General features: G+C 39.0%; 1 pseudogene; it reads right to left on the bottom strand.

The window, feature by feature from the left end:
• Positions 1 to 635: 635 nt before the first annotated feature.
• On the bottom strand, positions 636 to 14,950 carry LOC105091469 (cleavage and polyadenylation specificity factor subunit 7-like; annotated as a pseudogene).
• Positions 14,951 to 19,117: the final 4,167 nt, after the last annotated feature.

Below are 19,117 nucleotides of genomic sequence, written 5' to 3'. Positions count from 1 at the left end.
CCTTCAGAACTGTTCTCATTACGACAGGGCATGAGCAACTTGGCATGATTTGGTGTGTTCCCTTAAGAGGTTTTAACTCTAAAGTCATGCTTGAGTTAATCTCCCAGGTTATATGTCACCCAGATTTTATCAGCTTTTTTCAAGGTCCAGACTTTGGAAGGCTTCTCCCCAGATGGTCATTAGGCATTTGTAGTTCATCATGTAGGATATATCTTGACCCATGCAAAGCCAGACAAGAAATGCAATACTGTTTTCTTTCTTTTTTTTTTTTTTTTTGGCATAAGATTATTGTTTATTGGTTTATTTTTTTAATTGAAGTATAGTTGGTTTACAATATTGTGTTAATTTCTGGGGTACAGCATAGTGATTCAGTTATACATATATATGTATTCCTTTTCATATTCTTTTTCATTATAGGCTATTACAAGATATTGAATATAATTCACTGTGCTATATAGTACAGGACCTTGTTGTTTATCTATTTTATATATAGTAGTTAGTTTCTGCAAATCCCAAGCTCCCAGTTTATCTCTCCACCACCCCTCAACCCTGTTTCCCCCCTAGTAACCATAAGTTTGTTTTCTATGTCTGTGAGTCTGTTTCAGTTTTGTGAATAAGTTCATTTGTGTTAATTTTCACATTCCACATTTAAGTGATATCATATGATATTTGTCTTTCTCTTTCTGGCTTGCTTCACTTAGTATGACAATCTTCAGGTCCATCGATGTTGCTGCAAATGGCATTATTTCATTGTTTTTTTTAAGGCTGAGTAGTTTCCATTGTGTATATATATATACACACACATATGTATATATTATATACGTATGTGGTATACATATATATTATATATATACCACAACTTCTTTATCCTATCCTCTGTCGATGGATATTTAGGTTGGTTCCATGTGTTGGCTATTGTAAATAGTGCTGCTATGAACACTGGGGTGCATGTATCTTTTTGAATTAGGGTTTCCTCCAGATATATGCCCAGGACTGGGACTGCTGAATCATATGGTACTTCTATTTTTAGTTTTTTAAAGGATTCTCATACTGTTTTCATTAATGGCTGCACCAAACAGCATAAGCTTTGGCATAGCAAAGGAAACTGAAAAAGAAAAAGAAAAAGAAAAGACAACCTACAGAATGAGAGAAAATATTTGCAAATGATGCAACTGACAAGGGCTTAAGTTCCAGAATATACACACAGCTCATACAACTCAATAACAAACAAACAAACAAAACCCACCAACCCCCAAAATGAGCAGAAGACCTAAACAAACATTTTTCCAGTGAAGACATATAAATGGCCAATAGATACATGAAAAAAAATGCTCAATAACTCTAATTATCAGAGAAATGCATATCAAAACTACAATGAGGTATCACCTCACACCAGTCAGAATGGCTATCATTAAAAAGTCCACAAACAATAAATGCTGGAGAGGCTGTGGAGAGAAGGGAGCCGTCCTACACTGTTGGAGGCAATATTATTTTCTTTAGAGGCTGGAGTAATTCCTTTTTCTGCTTTTTCCGCTCATCCTCCTGCTCTTTGGCTTACAATGTTGAACCAACAATGAAATAAAGTAAAATTTTAAAGCATTGGAGTATTTTAATTTTTTTAAGAAATGAAAAAGTAATTTGGACTCTCTCATTTAAGTCTTACTGAGTAGTCCTTATATCAGGGACAAACCTGTATTTTAAGCTGCCTGCAGTTTCTTCCTGCTGCTAGAGGTAGAATTTGAAGTTTAAGTTGCCAGAACTGAAAACCTGCTATCTGGGGGCCACCTCACTAATTTCTGCATGTTAAAATGGGGACAGAATCTATTCTACAGGCAAGCCCTTTTTAGGTTTTGCCTTTCAATAGATGTAAAGCAAATAATTTCACATTAATTTGGGGAAAGCCCCCGAACCAATGAAATAATACAAATATAGATGCCTCAGACCAAAATTTAGGGCTGAGTAAACTACACTTTGGTTAATATGTTGCCCATTAATTGCTGTGATTGCCATGCAGTGGAGGAGGTGGGGCATCAGACCAGACTGAGTTTCCCCCTGTCAGTCATACTAGGGTGGAAAAAAGAAAGATGGACTTTGGACAGAGGGAAAGGGAACTCTTTCTCCGAATGGCTGAGAGAGATGGGGAACCAGGCTCTTGGAGAAAGAACATGGCAGGTGCTATTCGTGGGGCATAAACAGTTGCCTGTATATAGTGGCAGGTCTGGAGAAATGACCTGTAGGGGACCTCTGTGAAGGGGCATGGTCCATGGGCTCTACTTAGCTTCTTTAGCCCCAAATTTCCCAAATTTATTCAAGTAAGGAATCCTGCTGTTGCATAACACTTGCTAATATTTCACAGAATATTTTTCTGAAGAATACACCATGGGAAATAGTGTTAGTCAGACATCCTCCTAGCATGCATTGGAATCATGCAGATGGCTTGTTGAAACACAGATTGCTGGCCCCACTCCCAAAGTTTCAGATTTAGTAAGTCTGGGGTGGGCCTGAGGATTTGCATTTCTAACAAGTTCCTGGGTACATACTGATACTGCTGGGTCCAGGAACCACACTTTGAGAATGAATCACATACTGAAATTGTCTGATTCCTTCTTTCTCTTTCTAGAGTAACACATGTCACATCAAGAAATAGTCACTGAAATAAAGACCAAATATGAAAAGCCCACATCTAACATACTTAATGGTGAAAAACTGAAAGCTTTTCCTTTAAGATCAGGAATAAGGCAAGGATGCTCACTCCTGACACTTCTATTCAACATAGTACTAAAAGTTTTAGCCAGAGCAAGTAGACAAGAAAAAGAAATAAAAGACATACAAATCAGAAAGAAAGAAGTTAAATTGTCCCTATTTGCAGATGATATGTATTTACATATAAAAAATCCTAAAGAGTCCACTGTTAAAATTAATAAACTAATTCAGCAAAATTGCAGGATACAAAATCAACATACAAGATTCAATTGTGTTTCCATACACTAACAACAAATAATCTGAAAAGGAAATCAGGAAAAAAAAATCCCATTTACAAAAGCACCAAAAAGACATTAAGTATTTAGAAATAAATGTAACGAAGGAGGTGAAAGTCTTATAACTGAAACTACAAAACATTGATGAACTAAATAAAAGAAGACACAAATGGAAAGACATCCCATGTTCATGGACTGGAAGACTTAATAATATTATAATCTCCATGCTATTCAGAACAATCTACAAATTCAAAGTAATCCCTATCAAAATTCTGCTGGGATTTTTAACAGAAAGAGAAAAGCAGTTCTCCAACTCATATGGAGCCATAAAAGACCACGAATAGCCAAATCAATCTTGAGAAAGAACAAAATCAAAGCCATCACACTTCCTGATTTGAAAATATATTACAAAGCTATCATAATCAAAACAATATGGTACTGGCATAAAAGCAGACCTCTAGACCGATGGACCAGAATAGAGAGCCCAGAAATAAACCCACACATACATGGCCAATTGATCTTCAACAAGAGCATCAAGAATACACAATGGGAAAGGATAGTCTCTTCAATAAATGGTGCTGGGAAAACTGGATATCCACATGCAAAAGAGTGAAAATGGACTCTTACCTTACACCATACAAAAATCAACTCAAATTGGAATAAAGACTTAAATGTAAGACTGGAAACTATAAAACTCCTAGGAAAAAGAACACAGGAAAAGCCTCATGACATTGGTCTATGCAAAGATTTCATGAATATGACATCAAAAGCACAGACAACAAAAACAAATGAGACTACATCAAACAGAAAAGCTTCTGCACATCCCCCTGCTGCAAAAAAAAAAAAAAAAATCAACAGAGTGAAAAGGCAATGTACAGACTGGAAGAAAATATTTCCAAACCATATATATGATAAGGGGTTAATCTCCAAAATATAAAAGGAATTCTTACGACTCAATAGCAGAAAAAACTAATATACCAATTAAAAAATGGGCTAAGGATTTGAATAGACATTTCTACAGAAAAGACATATAAATGGCCAACAGGTATATGAAAAAGTACTCAATGACATTATACATCAGGGAGATGCAAATCAAAACCACAATGAGATATCACCTCACATCTGTCAGGATAGCTGCTACCAAAATAACAGACAAGTGTTGACAAGGATGTGGAGAAATTTTAACCCTTGCACGCTGTTGGTGGGAATGTAAGATGGTGCAGCCACCATTTTATGGAGATGACTCAAAAAATTAAAAATAGGACTACTATGTAATACAGAAATCCCATTTCTGGGTATTTATCCAAAAGAATTGAAATCAGGAGTTTAAAGAGCTATTAGTATTCCCATGAGCATTGCAGCACTATTCACAGTTGCCAAGATATGGAAACAACCTAAATGTCCATTGACAGATGGAAAGATAAAGAAAGTGTGGTACATACATTCAACTGAATGTTATTCAGCCTTAAAAAAGAAGACAATTGTGCAATATGTGACAACATGGAGGAGCCTGGAGGATATTACACTAGGTAACATAAGCCAATCACAGGAGACAAGTACCATATAAATCCACTTATATGAGGTATCTAAAATACTCATATTAATAGAATCAAAGAGCCAAATGGTGATTGTCAGGGACTGGGGAGGAGAAATGAAGACCTACTAATCAATGGGCATAAAGAACAAAAGTTAAGTAAGATGAATAAGCTCTAGAGATCTGAAAAAAAAATTTTTTTTCAACAATAGTATTTTGTACACTTAGAAACTTGTTAGGAGTGTGGTATATCTCACATTAAATATTCTTACCACAATAAAGTAAAACAAACAAACAAACAAAAAAGAAGTCACTGTTGAACTCATCATGGAACTCATACCATGAGCAGAGCATACAGGGTTTGTTCTGCCCCAGAAACACAAAGGTACACCAATGAAGAAGATTCCAGAGACAAAGCTTTAAAATACAGTCACCCCTCAGTTATAGCAAGGGAATTTTTTAAATTAATAAACACTTATTGTACTATCCACACTTCCTGGCTGTTGTAACCATTTTACAATTCAATCGTGTTTTTGCTTCAAGTGTAAAATAACTGAAAGGAGTTTCACTCATTAATATTAGCAACAGTGAATTTTCTGCCATCTTAGCCATTTGGGCATGCTGGTTTATGTTGTCACAGCGGTTCAACATCTAGTCAATTAAATCTGAAGAAACCCAGTTAGTCATTAGGTGATTTGGAATTACAACAATAAACAACCAGTTTTGTTGATTGCTTTGGCTGAATTGATTAAGCGCCTCAGAGATATAGTAGAAACACTTCAGTTTGTATGACAGCATTGCATTTCTGCTTTCCAGTAATTATAGTCTCTGTCGAGCCAGTATTTCCAAAGGAAATAAAATAAAAGTAAAGGAAATACTGTGACATGTTCTGAATTGGTGTCTCATTTACAATATATTATTATCTATACTATATTTACCTGAAATAGAGAATTAGCAAAAACAAAACCACAGGAAGGCAGAATAGATGAGCTGCCTGTCCCCAGCCAAAGTTCATCTGGAGAAGTTAAATATGAACACAATAACTCTTTCTATATCTGTGAGGCAATTAGAAAGTGATACGCACAATCAACCCACAAATGCAAATGTGCTTCACTCCAAGTTGCTTTAGGCATTGCCTCTTGACACATTTGTCTATAGGGATGAACTGCAAGAAAATATCAAGGTCACTCATTCTGTGTTTCAAAGACTTGGGGAACCATCCATCTATCCATCTTCTTGTAATGTGCATCTTAATGACCGTGGTGGCCCTGAACTTGTGCTGCTCAGATGTCTGCTGTGATGGTCGTAGTTGACTGCGGCCGTCATAGCTTTCCCTGTGTATGCCCCACCGCATTTGTGCCAAGGTCACAATTCCCACAGGCTGCTTCCAGTCAGTGACTGAGCATGACGAGGATACAAATGTGGTCCTATTCCTGAGAAACACGATGGCTGACTTAGCTCGAGCACTACCCATTGGCTTGGCTGAACCTCTTTGGGAACCAGGCTGCTGTCTGAGACTCTTACTACCTGACGCTCCTTACCCTTCTCCTTCCACAAGAGTCAGACCTTTGTTTCCATCCGAAAGCTCTTTCTGCTGTTCCCCGCTCTCTCCTCCTTTACCTCTCCCCCTTTACCCTGTTACCCTCTCTTGCACATCTTACCCCATCTTGGCATCTACTTCTTGGAGGACCCAAACTCACAGTGACCATAATTTTTATACTATCATCCAAAACAAAATCAAGAAAAGCTGTGGAAAAAATAATGCTGGGCCTGGAGTAAAACCAAACCCAACCAAAATCTAAAAGTTTAGTAGTTTTCTTATCAGAGTCACAAATTAGTAAAACCAGTTGATATTTTCTGATGTTACTTCCTTTGTATTTTGCATGTCAAAAATGTCCCCATCAGTACATGACTATGAGAAAAAAGTCTGGCTTCTCCTGATATGCACCCTGTCTCATTCAAAGATTGATGCAGAGATACTGAAAACTACCTTTCATGTAAAAATTTAGTTTTTTTTTAATTAACTAATACATTTTAGATGATCTTACTCATTTCTGGTAGAAAGGTTTTCCTGGTAGAAAATCATTATGAAAAGTACAGAACATTTTTTTTTTAATAAAAATCACCAACTAGTTTCAGCACCTAAAGATACATGATGTCCATAGTTACCATTTTAGTATGCTTTTGTCTGTATTTTTTCTATGCTGTATTTATGTCTATACCAGTGAGATAATATTCTCTATATAAATTTAGTATCCTGGTTTTCTCTATGGTATTAAATTTTTTATAGAAGCTTTTTCATGTTGGCATAATATTCCATTGTGCATTATCCTATTATTCCATTATCCTTTTATTTACCTATTTCCTTCTCTTAGAATTCAGGTAATTTCTAATTTTCTGTTTATTATAAGCAGCCTATAATGAATATCTGTGTTCATAAAATTTTAGTCTACATTTTGGGATTTTTTTTCCTTTGTATAGATCCCTAGAAATCTTTCCTGGCTTCCTGAGAAGCCTGCAGCTTGGGGAGAATTAACAGCTCACTCCCCACATTCACGTAGCATGTTAGAAGAATACAGGCCTAGTCATCAGAAGACCCTATTCCACTATTTCCAAGTCTCTTTACCTCAGAGTCCCCAAGTATAAAGTCAGGGAGTTGAATCAGATAATTCCTATTGCTCCATTCATATTTAATATTTCTTAAACAGTCGATTAGTGGACCAAGCTCCTATCCAGGGCCATGATTTTTCTTATACCCTTTAGGTCTGTATAGACACGACAGAACACCACTGGTGATGGCAGATCTACAATATTACTGTATCACTATCTTTATGCCATAGAGGACATTCAACAGTATATAAGAATACAGTTGGGTCTGTGATGTCTTCTCACCAACCCATATAACTAACTGCTATCTGTGTGTTTTAAAGTTACTTTTGACTTCTACATTGTAGCTATGTGAACCTACTCGCTGAGCCTTCTAATATTAACCCAAGCAAAAGATTGTTCACTTGTTAGATGTTAACATACGACATTTGAAATTTTTCTTTTGTGTTGCCTGAATTTACCTCTGGTTCAACCTTCATAAAAAAGACTGTATTAAGTGTTTCTCTGTGCATGACCTTGTGCTAGAAACTGAATTACAAAGACATTATGTTTGATGTCAAGAAATTTCTAATTGAAAAATCATAACACTGAGGACAAAGAAGCATCTAAACAATCCGTCTGAATCTCAGTGGTTGTGGGGGGCTGAGGGCCTCTCGTGGGAGGTCAGGAACCAGGGGCTGTGAGAGATTCTGAGTTTCAAGAGGCTGGAGCTGGTACAATATTGTTCTCCTCAGAGAGAAGATCTTCGGAGGAAATGGGATTCTGGAAGCTTTTCAAATGAAGTGGCAAGGCTTCGGGTCTGCCAGAGAGAGAACACTTCAAGATCTGGGATCTAAATCAGGAAGGATTCTTTCTCCTGATAAGGGTGCAGACAGAACCATCTCACGTTTTACAGATTGAAAATAAGTCAGTTGCAGAATAAACAGGAAGGGTAATAACGTAGGAAAGACAGGTCTTAGCAAATGGCAGTGCAAACAAGTAATGAGAGTGAGCGTGGAGAATTAAGGCTGAGCACTTGGACACACTAAAATGCTTCCATGAGAAAATGCAATTACTTTCCATTGCACTAGACCTAATTGGGTCCCCTTATTGCTTTTAATAACAACTGCTCTTTATGAAACACAGTAGTTCTGGCTAGTTCTGGCTCTTTGCTCACACATATTGTATTGTGAGCTGGCTCTGCCATCAAGGACTTCATGAGGGGTTGGGGGAAATATTGTAGGAAAAATACTGCCTCTCCCCTATAAGGAATTGGGGTAGAGAGAGTGAAATGTAGTTCTGAGAAAGCTAATGTTACCAAGGGGCAGTTACTGCTGAGCCAGCTGACATGGTTTTCAAATGAGGATATTTAATAGGCTGACTGGTGCGCAGCAGGCGGTGCTACCCAGACATGAATGTTAGGAACTTGAAGTTCCAGCACAGAAGATGAGCCTTAGTTGTGGCTCCCTTGAAAGCAAAGAGTGAGTCAAGGACTGGGGTGTGGCAGCTGAACTGGGAGGTGACCCCAGAGAGCAGGAGTGAAGCTATTAAGAGAGGGAGACAAGAGGAGAAAGCATAATTAACAGAGACTTTTTGACTTTTCGAGCACCCTGTCCCTGAGGCCTATACAGGGAGAGCTTCTACCACTGTGGACATCAGAGACTCGTCCCGCCACAGGCCCTCCCAGGACTGTGGCGAATGTGTCCCAGGATTGTCCCGCTGAAGGACAGGGAGGTGGGGGGGATTCGTTCACTAACTGCTTGCTCCTCATTCACTGAGAAATTCATCCCCTAAGGCATTAACATCCCCGCACTCCCAGATCACAGCTATGCAGACTGAGAGGACTAGAGAAAGTCCTAAGGCAGAAAGAGAGATGTCCAGTCATGTGTTTAAGGCGAGACAGTGGCTGTTCACAGGAACTGCCCGCTGCCCAGCTCCAGGGTCCCCTCCTGAGGTCTGCGCTGGGATCAGATGAGCGGGGCAGGGTGGTGTGGTCAGACCTGCAGAGGACAGTGTCCTTGACATCTCACGGCGGCCAGTTCTTCCCTCACCAGCGCCTTCCTTCTTGTCTCAGTGGAGGGACTGTCTTCTGGACCTCTTCCTGGGGAACACAGTCACTGGTTAGATTCTCAGTGTCACATAATAAGCCAGTGTAACATGCCCTGATGACTCTTCTCTCCATGCTTCGCCTGGGCAGTTGTGGCTTTTCTGCCTCATTTATTGTAAGTTATTTTCATGTCTAACCAACAAAGAACCCAGCCAGCAACCTATGAAGTATCCTTGCCGGGAAGTCAAATCCTGAGTCACGAGAGGGTGCTTCCAGGCCAGTAAGTGCTCCCTGTACAATGCCTCCCTTAACACTCCATGCCCCTCTGTCCAACACCTTCAAGATCCACTCCTACACGTGTTTCCATGTTCCTGTCAGTGCATTTTAGTAAATTCCTGCAGTTCTTCCAGTAAGAAAGCTGTCTGTTCCCGCAGCAGGGACTGCTTGGACTAATCAGAGAGCTGTCCCCAGTTATCAAAATCTGATGACAATAATAGAGGGCAGGCTCGGGGTGGATCTTAAAAGGGACACATATCAGCTTATATCTGCCTCAGGTGAAGCCTTTGTGTCATCTGCTGGCAAAGGGGACAAATGCTTCTTCCTGCTCAGAGGAATTCAGGGCTTCAAAATGCTCTGGTACATCCACAAAACATGCCTGGTGAAGGTAGGGAGATGCAAGTCCACTGAAAAACATTTGCTTCCAACCAGATTCCTTTCTCAGTGGTGCCAGTCCCAATCCTCTGGTATCTCTCGTGTACCTGGTTCCTTTCTTGGAAATAATGACCATGCTGGTCTTCATTATAAGCAGGTTCTGGTGCCTCCTGCTGCTCTCATGGGACCAGCTAGATGATCTCTCCCAGAACAGATGTCTTTTTCTGGAAGAGCTCCTGCTGGCACCCACACTGAAGGACTTGGCTTCAGTGCCATGAAGACAGCTCTAAGAGAGGAGGTGAGGACACAGCAACACTCCTCATTGACGACCTGAGACTGTTTGATACCAGTAATTAGCTGTGAGCAGCATCCCAGTCGAGGCCCTGTCATCCCCTGCACTGGCTCCAGATAGTGCTTTAGAAGTGGCACTGTTGAAAATGGCTCTGTTTTGCTTCATAATCACTCCAAACTCAGCTTCACTCACCATAGAGGGTGGAAAGCCCAAATCTTGGCTGCTAGGGTGGTCAGAGGGTTCAAAGACCTTCAAGTAAATATCTGGTGGAGACCTCACCATTGGGTGGGGAAAGAAGGCTGGATTGAGGCAAAGGGAGGGTGGAATGGCCCAGGGGGGAGGTACATCTAAATAACGAGGCAATGGAGGAGCATAAGATGCTCATGGTGGGTGCCAGAAGGAAAAGGAGGGACTCCAAAGCTTGAGGAGAGAAGTGGTAGGAGTGGAATTGGGGGTGGGGCAGACCGATCAGGTGAAGGGCTGAAGAGGGCGACTGAAGTTGGGCACTGGGTGGCTTATTCATGTGGACGGATGAAGGTAAAATTTCTCAGAGTGTGGTCCATCCATCAGCAGAATCACTAGAATCTCAGGTATGGTCCCATGGAGCTATTTCCACTCATGAGACCCAAACACATTCACATTCTGAACCTCTGACTCAAACTATGACAGATTCTGCCAGGTGGCTGACCTCACCTTTTTCTGCATTAGGTACTTTTTCTGGCAGGAGTTTCCAGCAATTTGTGGACAGAGTTTTCAGAGGCTGCCGCCTCCTCAGCGTACCCCTTGGACTGGCCTTTTGCTCCATTCTCTGCAAATTTCAGCTCCACCACATCATGGACTCCTACAAAGTGAATAACCTGGGACCAGCTGCTGGTCTTTGGTCCACTAGAAGCTGCTCACATAGACAGCAGCTCATCTATCATTCAGACTATTGTGGGTATGCAGAATCACAGGCGTCTTGCTGGGCTTGGAGATGACTCCAACAAACAGGAAGAGGGGGCTCAGGATGGCTGCTTCTGCCATCTGAGGGCTGGGATGTTTTTCCCATAACATCCAAATTGTGATGTGGTTACTGCTGAAGGAGGTACAGCAGCAGAGCCCCACAGTGCCCGTGGGGTGATGGTACCTCTGCATGCCTCTGCAGGGCAAGCTGCATCTGACCTGAGAAGAGATGGGACCTATGAGATGAGACTTGGCCTATGAGAGGTAGGGTCATTGGAGACCCTTCTGGCTCAGAGGGGAGAGACTGAATTGGACTGAATTCTTCCTCTCTTCTTTGGACATTTCTGATATAGCCCTTAATCAGTCACTGAGGCAGTCTCCCCAGAGCTGAAAAGCCACATTCCCTTGGGACAGAGGCTATAGGTTGTAACCTTTTCCCCCTGTCCCCCAACCTCATCCTCATTTCCCTTCAGAACCTGGCGCCCCATCCAACCCGCCAAGTGGTAGGTGATGGCTTATCCTCAAAAGCTTTTTAAAATGTAGAAATAGCCAAATAAGGTGATAGTTTAAGGGGAAAAATATAGAATGCCAGAAAAGCCATTTACCTAGAGGATTTTCTCTCCTCATCTTAATTTTGTTTGTACTCAATGATAGAAGTTTTGGTTTTTCTTACTGAGAGCAAACAGAAGGAAAAGGCCTTGTCCCCCTGTTGTTGGTTATTTGTTTATCTTCCTGGTAGGTTGAAAATCGTGTAAGAAACTTGATGATGCTGTCAGTCTTTTATACTGCTTTGTATTTTTTTCCTTTTATAACAAAACACTTTTAAATAAGAAACGGGGTGTGAGCTGTTAATAAAAACAAAAATAAAAAGACAAATATTGTATGGTTCCACATACATGAGTTATCTAAAGTAGTCAAATTCATAGAAGCAGAAAGTAGACTGGTATTTACTGGGGCAGTGGGGAGGGGAGAGTGGGGAGTTAGTGTGTAATGGGTATAAAGTTTCAGTTTGGGAAGATAGAAAGTTCTGGAGGTAGATGGTGGTGACTGCACAACAGTGTGAATGTACTTAATACCACTGAGCTGTACACTTGGAAATGATTAAAATGGTAAATTTAATACTTTATCTATTTTACCCTAATATAAAAGAAAGGAAGGAAGGAAAAAAAGAAAGAAGAGGAGAGGGAGGAAGAACCAGGGAGGAGACAGGCACTTATCTTGTGGACAGAAAAGAAAAGCTCACCCACAAATCAGGGTCTCTTCTCTCAGTCATGGATGGGATAAAAACAAGGTAGATTTCTACCACGTTTGTACCCAACAGCAGCCTTCCACAGGCTCCGTCTCTGATGTGTGTTTTCATCTGGCACAGAAAGCAAACAAACAAGAGTATTAAATTGGATTTTCATGCTGTTCAATCTTTTCAGACTCTAGTTGCCCTGTAATTGCTATATTTACTGAATGCCTGCAACAAGCCGGACACTGTAAACCTCTATCCTATCAGATAGATCTTATTATTATTATCTTATTATTCTCTCTCTCTTCTTTTTTCTTTTTTAAACAGATTGGTAAACAAATTCAGGAAGGTTGAACCACTTCTTAAGACCTTAATGGTCTATTAAACTTTTAATGGACTATAACAGAATTTAGTCCCTGCTGAGCCTGACTCCCAAACCACCACATCACCCTCTCCCTTTCATTAGATAACTACTTGCAATGAATGCTCTTTGTGCTAGACTTACACTAAGAAGGGTCATGATTCAAAAGCATGCACATTTAGTTCATTTCAACAACTATGGCAGGATGCTGTCACTGTGCTAGAAATTGATATGTGGTGTGTGACCTTACATTATGCATTTCCATATATTTTATAAAATGCCCTGATGGTGACAAGAAAGCTAAAGTGGACAAGGCATTTCCTTGAAGGAGCCAGCTCAAAGGTGTTGCCACTGGCCACACTGAATAATATCATTTAAAAATCCATGATTCTCATAGTGAGAGGGAGAGAGGAGGTGGGGAGAGAGAAAAGAGGAAAAGATCGTCTTTGTAGGAAAATAATATAGAGAGGAGAAATAATAAATAAAGAAGAAATGATTTCATTAGAAATCATCATTTTGTAAGCCTTATATAATAATTGACTCAGGCAAGGATTAACAAAGGATGCTGAAACCATTGGGTAAAAGTTTGTTGGGGAATAAGATAGTTGTATTATTCAGATTATCACCCCACAGATTCTTTTTTAATTAAAAAGGAAAAAATTTATGCTTGTGGTGATATCTGGCAGACACACCTTACCCAAGTAATCAAACTTTGTTTTTCAGTAATAACAGAACAAATTTACACTCTGTGCCTCTTTCCCATAAGCTACGTGGGGAAATACACAGTATCATTTATGTAGTAGTCTTGAAAAAAATGTTTAACTTGAATCTAATCATTAGGACCAGTCCAGAATTGTGGTACATTCTATAAGACAACGGCTCCAAGTTTTCAAAATGTCAATGTCAGGAAAGAAAAAAGAAAAGGTGAAGGGATACTATTTTACTAAAGAGACATTATCAAACATAGTTCATAAATCCAGATTTCATCTTGAATTTAAAAACATGTAAATGTCCTAGCTTATGTCATTAAGAATTAAAAAAAAAACTGTGATCTATTAAAAAAATATAAGTGCCATTTTGGGGATAAATGGAGATTCAAATATGGACTGTATATTAGTTGATATAATCAAGTGAATGTTAATCTTTTAATTGAAGTATAGTTGATTTACAATGTTTCAGGTGCACAGCAATGTGATTCAGTTTTATATATACATACATGTACATGTTCTTTTTTCAGATTCTTTTCCAAATAGGTTATTACAAGATATTGAATATGGTTCCCTGTGTTATATTGTTGTTTATCTATTTTATATATAGTCATGCATATATGTTAATCCTAAACTCCTAATTTATCCTTCTCCTCCCCTTTCTCCTTTGGAAACCGTAAGTTTGTTTTCTATATCTGTGAGTCTATTTCTGTGTTGTAAATAAGTTCATTTGTATCATTTTTTTTAGATTCCACGTATAAGTGATATCATATGATATTTGTCTTTGTCTGACTTACTTCACTTAATATGATCATCTCTAAGTTCATCCATGTTGCTGCAAATGGCATTATTTTATTCTTTTTTATGGCTGAGTAGTATTCCATTGTATAAATAGACCACAACTTCTTTATCCAGTCATCTCTTGTGAACATTTAGGTTGGTTCCATGTCTTGGCTATTGTAATTGGTGCTGCTATGAACATTGGGGTACATGTATCTTTTCAAATTAGAGTTTTTGTCTTTTCCAGATATATGCCCAAGAATGGAATTGCTGGATCATATGGTATCTCTATTTTTACTTTTTTAAGGAGTCTCAATACTGTTTTCCGTAGTGGTTGCACCAATTTACATTCCCATCAACAGCGTAGGAGAGTTCCTTTTTAAATTTCTTTTAAATGATATCAGGGGTGGAAACTCATTGAGAGTGTCTTTTGGGGTGAACTGTCACGATGCTTGCAACTTATTTTTAAATGATTCAAAAAGTATATATTTTTACATATTATATATAGCATATAAAAGTTATATACATATATAAATATAGATAAATATATAGAGGCAAAGACAGAGAATAGAAACAGTGACCGACCTATTAGCAATGAGCATCCCTAGTGCCCAAATTGTGGTCTTGAAATACTATTTCTCATTAAAAGAAACCAGAGCCTCTGGGAAAAAATGGCTGATTCCAAATCAGTGACACAAAATAGTAAGATGAGCCTGGAATATCTTGTTTATCAAATACCAAGGAGCTTATCCAAGTCTGTTAGGATCGACTCAAAAAAGTTCACAGCCCACCTGAAGATTTCACTGGCCAAAGATGGGACAACTGGAGCTTCAATCATGATACTAGTAATTTTGATGAAATTAAAAAAATCAAATGTTTAAATCTGTGAGCTCAAAAAGAACTGATCACCTTCAAAATGTGATAGGGCATTGATTCATTACCTTGAAAAATGTTTTAAATAAAAACAAAGAATCACTATGCTGTACAGATATTAACATAACATTGTAAATCGACTATACTTCCATTTAAAAAAAAGAAAAAAAATTCTGGAAACAATGAAAAAAAACACAAACCTATTATGCTTCCCTGTATTGACTATACCACTGGGTAACCAAATAACAGATTAGGGAGAATATCTCTTTATAATAGTATTTCAACTAAAAATGAAATAGACATTATTAAAATTAGAATGTCTTCACTTTGCAAACCAAGTAAAGTACTAGATACTACAATGATCATCGGTGGCTGCTGACATCACCCCAAGGGAGACAGCTGGATGTGCCTCCTACAGAACTGTCCAATACCTCCTTGCCTTGCCAGAAGGATCAAACATGATGCTGTCCCTGGATCTAGCTGCCAACTTGCAGGAATTACAGAGGGCAGAGAATGTTCTGAATTACACCATGCGTGTGCAATCAGTAGAATCCAGATTGTGGGAAACTCTGCTGGTCAAAGAACAGAGATAAAATAAATGTAAGGAAAAGAAAAGGATTGTTAGGCTAGAATTTGAAATACATTTTTTAATAGGAAAGACTAAATTATAATGCCCAAGGCCATTTTATCACAATTGGGTGATAAAACTATTTGCAAAGCAGCAAATACTATAAAAGTAATTGGGAAAGAAAGTGTTCATCATTAGAATGAGTTTCATAGATAGGGCTTCTGAAGTGGAAGGCAAAGTTTTATTTTTTGACCTGGGTTGTAGTTACAAAGCTGTTCACTTTTTTTTTTTATGTTGAAGTATAGTCAGTTTACAATATTGGTGTACAGCATAATATTTCAGTCATACATATATATTCCTTTTCATATTCTTTTTCATTATAGGTTACTGCAAGATACTGAATACAGTTCCCTGGGCTATACAGTATAAACTTGTCATTTATCTGGTTTTGTGAGGATTCTCTGTGTATTTCCAATGTAAGAGGTATTCTCCTAAAGTTCAGTAGGCATTCTGTGTGAATTGTTCCATATGTGTTTTTGATGTATTCGTGGGAGAGGGTGAGCATTGCCTCCTTCTACTCCACCATCTTGGCCATCCCTCCCAAAGCGGTTCACTTTTATAAAAATTATCATACATTTATTTCACGTAGCTTTCTATATCTTCCTTTCACATTCTAATAAAGTTAATTGTTTTAAAAGAGAGAAAGATACTTTAGGAGACACAACAATCAAACATATGTGGACCTTGCTTGGATACTAATTTGAACAAACCAATTATAAGATATTTATGAGATAATCAGGAAAATTAGAACACTGACTGGATCTTTGATGACATTTAGGAATTATTGTTTAATTTCAGATGGGATAGTGCTACTTTGTGTTTTAGCGAAAAGGTGATTATTTAAAGATACACGCTGAAGTATGTTAGATAATGTTTGAGATTCACTTTGAAATAATACATTGGGGGTAGAAATGGCAGATCAGGGTTATAAATGAAACAGATTGGCCAATGTTGATAACGGTTGCAGACTGGTTGCAGAGTACCTGGGGGGGTCATTATATTATTCCCTCTACTTCCACATGTTTGAAAATTTCTGTTAACAAGAAGTTTCTTTTATTGACATGATTTGGATGAGTTGTCCATAAGCAAAAAAAAAAGATGGATCCCGAGTTCTGTGTGTGGATGTCTCAAGCAGCTCCCTCTCTCTTCAGTGAACTGCTCTGAAGATTATCCCTCCACGGAACAGTCGTTAAAGTCAACCAGAACTTCAGGGCTAGGTGTCATTTTCAGAGAAAATGTCCCTGGGTACCAAATGTCCCAACACTTCCTTCACATCAGACTGGCAAAATAAAACATGTTTTAGCTTCTCTGTGGAGGGCTGGAGACTGAGCAGAGGCTCCAGTGCAGTGAGTATACCGTCCAGGAGCTGTCGCCCTGATCAGTACCTTACAGGACGGAACCTTCCATTCCATGCTGCAGAATTTCAGGTCCAGACCCAAAATCTGTCTCTGAGATGCCTCCCACACTGGTTGAACAGCTGCTAAATCTCAAGTTAGTCCTGAAAGTAAAACATAATAATATGGGTTGTTTTTTAAGGGCTCACTGCCTCAATTTTGTCATGCTGGCATCAGCACCATATGCCTACTGGTGTGGCAAATTGAGAAGAAAATGTTTTTATGACCAAGCTGCTGATTTTAAGAATAGCGTATCTAATGAGCCAGCTGTGAGTAGACAGAAAAACATTAATAATGATTTCTACAGTTTATTTCATCCTAAACAGTTTTCAAATATTACTCTATCTTTTCAAAATTGTAAAACAGATATCATACAGATGGCCCATTTGATGGGTTCTGTTTTAAACAAGACACCTGGTAGATCATTGTTTTTATCAAAAGGCAGGAAAAATCATTTATCCCAGGTCAAATGGGCAGAACTAAAAATAAATTATGATTTTGACAAAATGATGTACATTTTATCAGACAGTGTTGTCAGTTCATGCAGATTACAGTGATTTGTCCCCTTGGAACTTGAAAATAAGGGACATTAAGATTGACTTGAGCATTAAACTATGCAGTCAATATATAGTGATCAGAACTGAGAATGCACATCTGCTTAGAGACCAAATAGCTGTCAGGTCAGCAAGACTGGGCTGTGAAAGAATGACTGTATTATGAAACCTAAGGATGTGTTCACCCAAAGTGCATGGGAGGAGGTGATGTTGATCCATCATAGAAATACAGGGAAAAAAGTGTCACTAAGGCAAGTGTTGGCTGTGTGTGTTTCAACATTGTTCAGGGACAGGGGTTTTAGCCAGTGGCTGAGTGACTTGAGTCTTAAAGTAAGATCACCTCTAATGTGAGCCAGATGCCTCAGGCTATGGAGACTCGAGGCAGAGCTTGAAACTAGAGTACTGGACAACTAACCCGGCTCATAGTCAGATTTGTCTGCTCTGTTACGTCCTCTTTTAATATTCAAATTAACTAGAAACTTTTTTTTAAGTGAAAAGACTTTACAGCAGATTCTCCATTTATTTTCTTGAAAAGGCCCCCATTTCCACGGGGCAAAAATCAGCGAGAACTGTGTTAGAGCTGTCACCTGCAGACAGCTCTCTGCCATCCACAGTCCCTGCCAGGCACCTTCACTCAACTCTCATACCTCCCTGGCCCCTGGATGCATTTATGTTGGCTGCCCCTAACTTCATACCTTCAGCTACTCCGTTGGTCTCACTTCCTGTGTTCTGAGTCCATGCTCATCACACAATCTCGTGGTTCCAGCCTGACTTCTGTTGTTTGTCTTCTACAGGGAGAAAATGAGCTGGCCATGTTGACGTGAGGACTCCTGCCTACGTGACAGTGGTATGTTTCATGGCACAGTAAGAATCTGGCATTTTGATTTTACACATCAGTCTCCGGTAAGTCAGCCTTGGAGAGATGGATCTACTCCTGGTATAACAACAAAACCAAGTGTCAGTCACCAGAGCTGACGATCAAACTCCCATGGCTGCTAACCTCAGACAGTGGCATGCTTCCCGGTGCAGTGACTTGGGACTGAACTACCCAATGTCACCATATAGAATCCTCCACAAAGAGGGTATTTTCCAATTTTTATTTTATTTAGAAGGTACTATATGCTCTAATTTTGTTTCATAAATCACATTCACTTACACTGTACCATTGTATGTAGGGGTGTGTGTGTGCGTGCGTGTATGTGTGTGAAATCTGAAAATGGGAAATTAGGTTAGTGGAAGAGCATACAAAATGAAAGTTTTGGTTCAAAGATAAAATAATCTTTGCCTTTCTAACACTTCTTCCTGCAAAGTGCTGGGTGTATGTTTTTGGTTCCTTTGTCCATTCTGTTAGTATCACATTTCATGACTCTTTATTAATTGTGAAAGAATTATTGCCTTTTCAAACTCTCAAACCTTATCTTCTCTACTTTGTGAATGTCATTGCCCCTGCAGCCACCCACTAGCCTCCCATATTTTATAATTTAGAAAATGTCCACCTACATACTGCACCTCAGTTGTGTCATCTGCCAAAAAGCAAGATGATTGGGGAAAAAAAT

The sequence above is a fragment of the Camelus dromedarius genome, chromosome 5, assembly GCF_036321535.1.
Source record: "Camelus dromedarius isolate mCamDro1 chromosome 5, mCamDro1.pat, whole genome shotgun sequence".
In the NCBI taxonomy this organism is placed as follows: Eukaryota; Metazoa; Chordata; class Mammalia; order Artiodactyla; family Camelidae; genus Camelus; species Camelus dromedarius.
Note: the sequence above shows the minus strand (reverse complement) of the source record. Positions and strands in the feature narration are given on the sequence as shown.